Source organism: Camelus dromedarius, chromosome 10 (assembly GCF_036321535.1).
Source record: "Camelus dromedarius isolate mCamDro1 chromosome 10, mCamDro1.pat, whole genome shotgun sequence".
Taxonomy (NCBI): Eukaryota; Metazoa; Chordata; class Mammalia; order Artiodactyla; family Camelidae; genus Camelus; species Camelus dromedarius.
The window spans coordinates 40,640,100-40,648,981 of NC_087445.1; the positions used below are offsets into that span (position 1 = coordinate 40,640,100).

General features: G+C 35.8%; 1 pseudogene; it reads left to right on the forward strand.

Moving 5' to 3' along the window:
* Positions 1-2,411: 2,411 nt before the first annotated feature.
* On the forward strand, positions 2,412-6,594 carry LOC135322358 (large ribosomal subunit protein eL30-like; annotated as a pseudogene).
* Positions 6,595-8,882: the final 2,288 nt, after the last annotated feature.

Here is an 8,882-nt window from a genome sequence, read left to right on the forward strand (position 1 = left end):
AGCTATAATCCCATTTCTCTGTTCTCCTTTACGACAAGGCGCCATGAGAGAATTAGTTGCATTTGCTATCTTTGTGTCCTCCTTCCACTTACTCTCTTGAGTCCATATTCATCAGGCTTTTGTCCCCGCTGCATCCACTTAAATAGCTCATGGAAGTGACCCCCATGTGGCAAAATTTGACTGTCACTTCCTTGCTCAGCACCATTGATCGGCAGGGTTCATATAGTTATCACGCCTTCCTTCTGGCCATTTTTTTGCTTGGCTGCCAGGATTCCTTTCTTTCTTGGTTGTCTTGCTACAGCACTGGCTAATTCCTTGTCTCCTTGATGGTCCCATTTACACCCACTCTTGGTAGCACATGAATCTGGTATCATGATTTTAAATGCTTTCTAGGTGTTGATGAATTCCCAGATTTATTTTTCTAGCATGGCATATCCCCCTGAAGTCTAGACTCATGTGTCCCATTGCTTGTTCAACATCTCTGCTAAAAGCATCTAATAGGTGATTCCTGTGTAATACACCCCAAATTGCTCCTCCCATAGTGTGTATCACCTTAATTAATGGCAGCTCTGTCCTCGCAGTTGTTCAGGCCAAAACCCTTGAGTAAATCTTGAATCTTCTCTGTCTCCTATATCCAGTAGCCAAACCTATTTTCTGATTGGCTTTCAAAGTTTATCTTGAATCTAAGCACTTCTTACGGTTTTCACCACCATCATCCTTTCTCTGGATTACTCCAATAATACCCTACTGTCACTCCTGCCTTCTGAAATCCACGTAGTTATACTTCTAAAACAAAAGCCAGATCTGGTCACTGCTTACATCAGACTCTGCAATAGCCCCCCCGCCCCCAATCTTATTCTCAGGTCTTAGAAAGGGCTCAGAAGGCCTTATATAATCTGGCCCCACTCCAGTCATCAACTCTGTGACCTCATGTTTTACAGGTGTCCCCCTAGCTTGATACTGTCCAGCTACCCTACTTTTTCTACAGGATTCCCCACCTGATCTGCTACTTTTCTTCCTTCTGGTCCCTGCTTCAGTGCTGCTTTATCATAGAGCCTTCTCTGACCACCTCATCTACAGTGTCAGCAATTCTCAGTCCCTGATACTCCACATCCCTTTTACCTGGCTTTGTATTTCCCCATAACATATCACCATCTGAGCGACCTCCACAGCTAGGTCCTCTGTGTATCTACATCTATAGTATATATTAGAGGGGGACATATCTCTGAGGACAGTACTTTTATTTGTTTATTTTCATTCTCTGTCTCTACTTACTGGTCCTTATTGGCAATCAATAAACATATTTTGGGTGGCTATAAGAATGATCCACATGGGAATCAGGTAGGAACGGAAGAAAAGTGATCGGGTCAGGAATAGTGTCCCTGTTCCTGGAGGGGACACAGAAGAGGAGGAGAAATAAGTGGGCTCAGAGATCCTCTGTGGGGAGTGAGTGGTGGGAACCACATATTGGGTGCCCAGACCTAGGCTTTGACACTGGGAGGGCAAGTCCCCTGAGATGGTTTGAAAACCAGTGGGACGGACAGCAGGGTTGTAAGAAACGTAGACTCCACTCTTGAAGAGCACACACGTGCTTGCTTACCCCTGACACAATGAGGATTAAGCAGATTGAAACTCTGGCTAAATGGTATCTGAATGAGGAGAGGGTAGCCACTGCTGGTGCCTAAGGAGGCAGTGGGTCACCAGGGGTCTGGAACTCTGGCTGGTGCTGGGACTGTCACAGCCTGCACCCCAATGCACACTGGGCACTGCTTCAGCCCTTCTTGCTCCAGCAGTGCCCCCCTCTGGGACAAGGGTGCTGGTGACAGGAGAGGGTAGAACACACATTCAGAGGGAATGGAGCCAGATAGGACCCAAACCTAAGGGCTTTTACTCTAGCAACTTGGGACCCGACCCTGCCCCCAGTGGGAGAGTGTTAGCCACTGAACACCACTCACACCTGCCTCTGGCCCTAGCCACTCTGTCTCCCCACCTCCTACGAGGTGATAGCTGCCAGCACACCTTGGAGGAAAGATGTAACTCATGCTCACGTCGGATCCAGCTCTCCCACCAAGGCCACTGGACACACAGACTGCATAGGGACGCTCCCGCACAATGACACAACTTCAAGACCACGATAGGTAATTGTTTCAACTGATTTCATAGAAATAGAGAAAGTTAAGTAAAAGGAGAAGACAGAGGAATTTATTTCAATGAAAAAAACAAGAGAAAACCCCTCAAAAAAACAACTAATGAAACAAATAATTAATTTGCCACATAAAGAGTTCAAAGCATTAGTAATAAGAATACTACCTGAATTAGGGAAGAGAATAGATGAACACAGGGAGAATTTTAACAAGGAACAAGAGAATATAAAATAGAACCAGTCAGAACTGAAGAATACAATAACTGTAATGAAAAAAGAAAAAACACTAGAAGGAATTAACAGCAGACTAGGTGATGTAGAAGAATGCATAAGCAATCTGGAAGATAGAATAATAAAAATTACCCAATCAGAATAGCAAAAAGAAAAGTAAATTTAAAAATGGGAACTGTGTGAGGGACGTCTGAGGCAACATCAAGCCTACTAATATTCACAATATAGGGACCCACAAGGAGAAGAGGGGAGAAAGGGTCAAAATGTATTTGATGAAATTATGACTCAAAACTTCCCAAACCTGAAGAAGGAAATAGCAATCCAGGTATAGGAAGCTAAGAGGGTCTCAAACAAGATGAATCCAAACAGATCCACACCGAGATAGATCATAATTAAAATGTAAAAGTTAAAAGAGAGAATTTTGAAAGCAGCAAGAGAAAAATAAAGGAGTCATATGCAAGGGAACCCCCATAAGGCTTTAGCTAATTTTTCTACAGAAACTTTGCAGGCCAGAAGGGAATGGCATGATATAATTAAAGTGCTCAAAAGGAAAAATCTAAACCCAGGATACTCTACCCAGCAAGATTATTATTTAGAATTGAAGGGGAAGGTAAAGAACTTATCAGACAAGCAAAAACTAAAAGAGATGTGAAAGGGTCTTCTCTAAGTGGAAAAGAAAAGGTTACAACAAGAAATAAGAATCTATGGAAAAGGAAAAAAATCCCACCAGTGGAGACAAATATATAGTGAAGGCTGTGGATCAACCACTTAAACTAGTACAAAGGTTAAAATTTTTTAAAATGTTATATCAACTATAACTACAATAAACAGTGAAGGGGCAAATACGAAGATAAAAATATGACATTAAAAACACAAAATGAGAAGAGGGGACCAAACAAATAAATATTTTTTACAGTGTGTTTGAACTTAAATGACTTTCAGTTTAAACAAGTATATATAGTTATAAGTTAACATATATGATCCTCATGGTAACCAGAAATCAGAAACCTACAGTAGATACACAAAAACCAGAGAGAGGAACCCAAGCCTATCACTAAAGCAAATCATCAAACCACAAAGGAAGGAACTAAATGAAGAATAAAGAACAGAGAAGAACTACAAAATCAGAGAACAAGTTACAAAATGGCAATAAGTACATACCTATCAATAATCACTTTAAATGTTAATGGACTAAATGCTCCAATCAAAAGACAGGGTAGTTGACTGGCTAATAAAAACAAGACCCTGTCTATATGCAGTTTACAGGAGACTCATATAAGAGATAATGAAACACAAAAGACTGAAACTTAGGGGGTGAAAAATTTTGATTTCATGCAAAACGCAATGATAAGGAAGTGCGGGTAACAATGTTCACATCAGACAAAAGAGAATTTAATACAAAATCTATAACAAAAGACAAAGAGGTCATTATATAATGATAAAGGGCTCAATACAAGAAGAGGATATAATACTTGCAAACAAATTGGACAAGCTAGAAGAAATGAATAAATTTCTAAAAAGATACAATCTTCTAAGGCTGGACCAGGAAGAATAGACAGTCTGAACAGACTGATTGCTAGGAGTGAAACTGAATTTGTAATAAACTCCCAGCACACAAAAGTCCAGGACTGGATGGATTCACAGGGGAATTCTACCAAACACATAAAGAAGAACTAATACCTATCCTTCTTAAACTTAAAAAAAAAAAATTGCAGAGGAGGGAACACTCCCAAAATCATTCTAAGAGGCCACCATTACCCTGATCCTAAAACCAGACAAAAAAATACAAAAAAGAAAATTACAGGCCAATATATTTGATGAGTATAGATGCAAAAATCCTCAACAAAATATTAACAGACTGACTCCAACAGTATGTAAAAAGGAACATACACCATGATCAAGTAGGATTTATTCCAGGGATGAAAGGATGGCTCAGTATCAACAAATCAATCAATATGACACACTACATTAACAAAAGGAAGGATAAAAATCAAATGATCATCTCAGTAGATACAGAAAAAGCGTTTGACAAAATAGGGGGAGGGGATTAAGAGGCACAAACTACTATGTATAAAATAAATTAGCTACAGGATATATTGTACAGCACGATATTTTATAATAACTTTAAATGGATTATAATGTATTAAAAATTTAATCACGATATTGTACACCTGAAACCAGTATAATATTGTAAATCAACCATACTTCAATTAAAAATTCAAAAAGTTAAAAAATAAAGTTATATATGTGTTTATATATAGAATATTCAAAGAGATAAATGAAGAAATAGAAACTTCACGGCTTTATTTTGTTTTTGTTTTTTTTAAAAAATAGAACTTCTAGAAATGAAGATCATGGACTTTGAAAATTTTAAAAAAGACTCAATATATGGGTTGAACAAAGTCAAAAGAGATAAAGAGATGGAAATTATGAAAGAGTATAAAGTAACTAATAAGAAGCTTTAAAATATATCTGAATTTCAAAAAAGGAAAAAAAATGGAGAGGCACTAGTGAAGAGATAATATAGAATTTAAAGGAAACTAACTCAAAGAAGAACATAATTTTTAGATGGAAACTCACAGCAGATCCATAAAGGAAATGCCAAATCCAAATCATAACAAAAAAACAAATCATAACAAAAGAGAAGAATCATAATAGCTATCAAGATAAAAGACCCATTAGCTGAACAAGTAAAATAATCAGTTGAACAGCAGTCTTTCCATCAGTAAAAATAAAAGTCAGAAGTCAAAGTAAGACATCTTCAAAGTGATGAGTAGTAAATAGCTCTCAACTGTTTTATATTTTCACCAGCAATGCATGGAGGGTTCCAGTTTCTCCACATCCTTGCCAACACTGATTTTGCTTTTTTATGTTATTAGTGTAGCCATCCTAGTTGGTGTGAAGTGATATCTCATTGTAGTTTTGATTCACATTTCCCTAATGACATGATGTTGAATATATTTTCATGTGCTTACTGGCCATTTTTGTAACTTCTTTGAAAAGTATTTATTCAAATTATTGCCCATTTTAAACTAAATTATTTTTCTGTTTACTCTTGACTTGTAAGAGTTCTTCGTAATTTTGTGTATAAGTTTCTTACCAGATTGTATATGTTTTCTCCCATTCTGGGAGCTTTTCTTTCCACTTTCTTTATGGTATCATTTGAAACACAATTTTTTAAAATTTAACTGAATTACAATATATCTATTTTTTCTTTTGCAGCTTTGTGCTTTTAGTATTGTATTTACAAAGCTGTACCTAACCCAAAGTCACAAAGATTTCCTCCTATATTTTGTCCTAAGAGTTTATAGTGTTAGCTTTTACATTTATATCTTTGATCCATTTTGAGTTAAACTTTATACATGGTGTTAGAGGTCCAACTTCACAGCCTGGCATATGGATATCCACGTGTCCCAACACCATTTATTGAAAAGACTGTTCTTTCCCTTACTGAATTGTCTTGACACCCTTATCAAAAATCAATTGACCATAAAAACGAGGGCTTATTTCTGGACTCTAAAGTCTAATCCATTGATCTGTATACCTGTCCTTATGTCAGTGCCGCACTGTCTGAATTACTGTTGTTTGTAGTAAGTTTTGAAATTGGAAAGTGTGACTTCTCCAACTTTGTTCTTTTTCAGATTGTTTTGGCTAGTCTCATTCCCTTACATTTTCATATGAATTTTAGGCTTAGCTTTTCAATTTCTGAAAAAAAGATTATATCAAGTTGGTAGATCAATTTGGGGAGTATTGCCATCTTAAAAATGTTAAAACTGCTTCCTTTCTTGCTCCCCAACTGCCTTTGCAGCTGCTCTTGGTTGGGGACCATCCCTCACCTAATGCAGGAAGATGGTGGCCTCAAAGAAGACGAAAACGTCGCTAGGCTCCAGCTCATTATGAAAAGTGGAAAGTGCATGCTGGGGCACAAGCAGAGTCTGAAAATGATCAGACAAGGCCAAGCAAAGTTGGTCTTCCTTGCCAACAGCTGCCCAGTCATGAGGAAATCTGAAATAGAGTAAGTACTATGCCATGTTGGCCAAAACGCGTCCATCATTAGGGTGGCAATATTGAAATGGGCATTGCACAGTGTGTGGAAAGAACTATAGAGTGTGTGCACTGGCTGTCATTCTGGTATCATTAGAAGCATGCCAGAACAGATTGGTGAAAAGAAAATCATGAAAAGCTTTTCTTTAATAAAACTAGCTAGAGCTTTTCCTTAAAAACAACAAACAAACAAAACAAAAAAAGATTAAACTCTTTAAAAAGAGTTCATGAGCATGGGATGTCTTTCCATTCATGAAGGCCTTCTTTAAGATTTCAGAGCACACATCTTGCACATTTTCATCATCTTATTTTCAGCATGTTCATTGTTTGTGTATAGAAATACAATTGATTTCTTACATTAATTCTGTATCCTGCAGTCTTGCTTAGCTTATGTTATTAGTTCTAATAGTTTATAGTGGATTCCTTAGGCTTTTCTAAATGCAGGGGGAAATAAGATCGTGTCATCTGAAATAGAGATAATTTAATTTCTTCCTCTCTAATCTGGAGGTTTTTATTTCTTTTAGTTGCTTAATTGTTCTGACTAGAACTTGCAGTACTGCACAATGTTGAATAAAAGCGGCAAGAATGGATACCCTCATTTTATTCTTGGTCTTAGAGGAAAAACATTCAGTTTTTCACCATTAAACATAATACTAGTTGTAAGGTTTTCATATATGATCTTCATGGTCTTTATCAGGTTAAAAAAATTCCTTTCTATTCCTAATTTGGACTTTTCTCAAAGGTTTTTTCCAACATCCATGTTGTTTTTCTTTAGTCTAATAAGGTGGTATATTACATTAATTTTTGTACATTGAGTCACCCTTATATTCCTGGGGTAAATCTCATTTGGTAGTAGTATATGATCCTTTTTATGTGTTGCTGAATTCTTACCAAGATTCAGTTGCTTTTCTTGAATATTTCCTCATTTGCTTTATGTACTAAGACCGTTTCCAAGGACTTTAAATTTGGTGTTTTATAATTTTCACTAGTTAAATCGTTGTTTTACTGGGGATAGAGCCCACAAAACTCCTTACTCTGTCACTGTGAAAGATTTTATTTCATTCTTTCTTATTGTCACATAGTATTAGGTTGTATAAATAATATACTAAAACGTTGTGTTTTACTCTGTGGACATTTGAGTTCTTTCTCGTTGTTTTGGTTATGATGAATTTTCTGTTCATATCTATTGAAACAAATATGCAAGAGTTCTTTAGGGTATAAATATACACCCTTACTAGTTCTAGGGTATGTACAACTTCATTATTGTGTAATATCATGTTACCCAGTTGTAAGTTGTTGTAGTGAGAGTTCTTGTCATTACTCATTCCCAACATGAGATTGTCAGAGCTGAATTTTACCAATGTAATGAGTATGAAATGGTATTGTGTTATAATTTTGTTTTACATACTTGAATACTACTGAGTTTAAGCTTTTCTTTATACATTTATTCTAATCAATGCTTTTATTTCTATTTTTATATCTACATATACATACTTACTTTATTTTTCTGTTGGATTCTTTGGATTTATTAATTTGTGTTTTCCAGTTTGGAGGTCTTGTTTAAGAAATCCTTTCCTATGCCAAGGTCACAAATATATGCTCACACATTTGCTCTATAAGCATTAAACTTTGGCTTTCACATTAAAATCCTTGAGCCGTCTAGAATTATATTTTGGGCAGGCATGAGTTAGGACTCAATTTCTCTTTTGTTTGTTTTTTATTTTGTGTTTCTCCTTATGGATGATCAATTTTCTCAGTACAAGTTATGCAATGATCATTTTTACCCAATAATCTGCAATACCCACTTTGTCATATAGCAAGTTTACATACATACGTAGATCTCTTTCTAGATCCTTTATCAGACCTAGTTGGTCTATTTTTGTCTTCCCTTGAACCAATATGACATGATATAAATTATTATAACTTTGTAATAAAATGTTGGTAATCTTGTAGGACAAGTTCCTCCATCTGGTTCTTGCTCAAAATTGATTTAGCTATTCAAATGAGATTTTTATAAATTATAAAATCAGTTGTCAAGTTCCAAGAGAAATCTTTTCAAATTATGATTAGAATTACATCAACTCTCTATATTGAGTTTGGGATAATTGAGTCTTCCTACAAATGAATATAATATTTCTCTTAACTTACATATTTAAAATATAATGTAAAATTTTAGATTTTATTTTATTGCTTTTAGAAACATTTTGATTCAGTTTCTTCCTAAGCATTTGCATTTTGTTCTTTTTCGAAGTTGTACCTTTTTTAGTCCATTTTCTAACTCTTTGTTAAAAGTTAAGAGTGTCATGGATTTTCACACATTAATCTTTTATCTGTTAACTTTGCTAAACTCCCTTATTGATTCTACTAATCAGTCTGTTTTGGTTTTCTAGATAAACAGTTATGCCGTCAGAACTTAAGCACAGATGTGCCTTTTCTTTTTCAAGCCTTATGCATCTATTTCTTT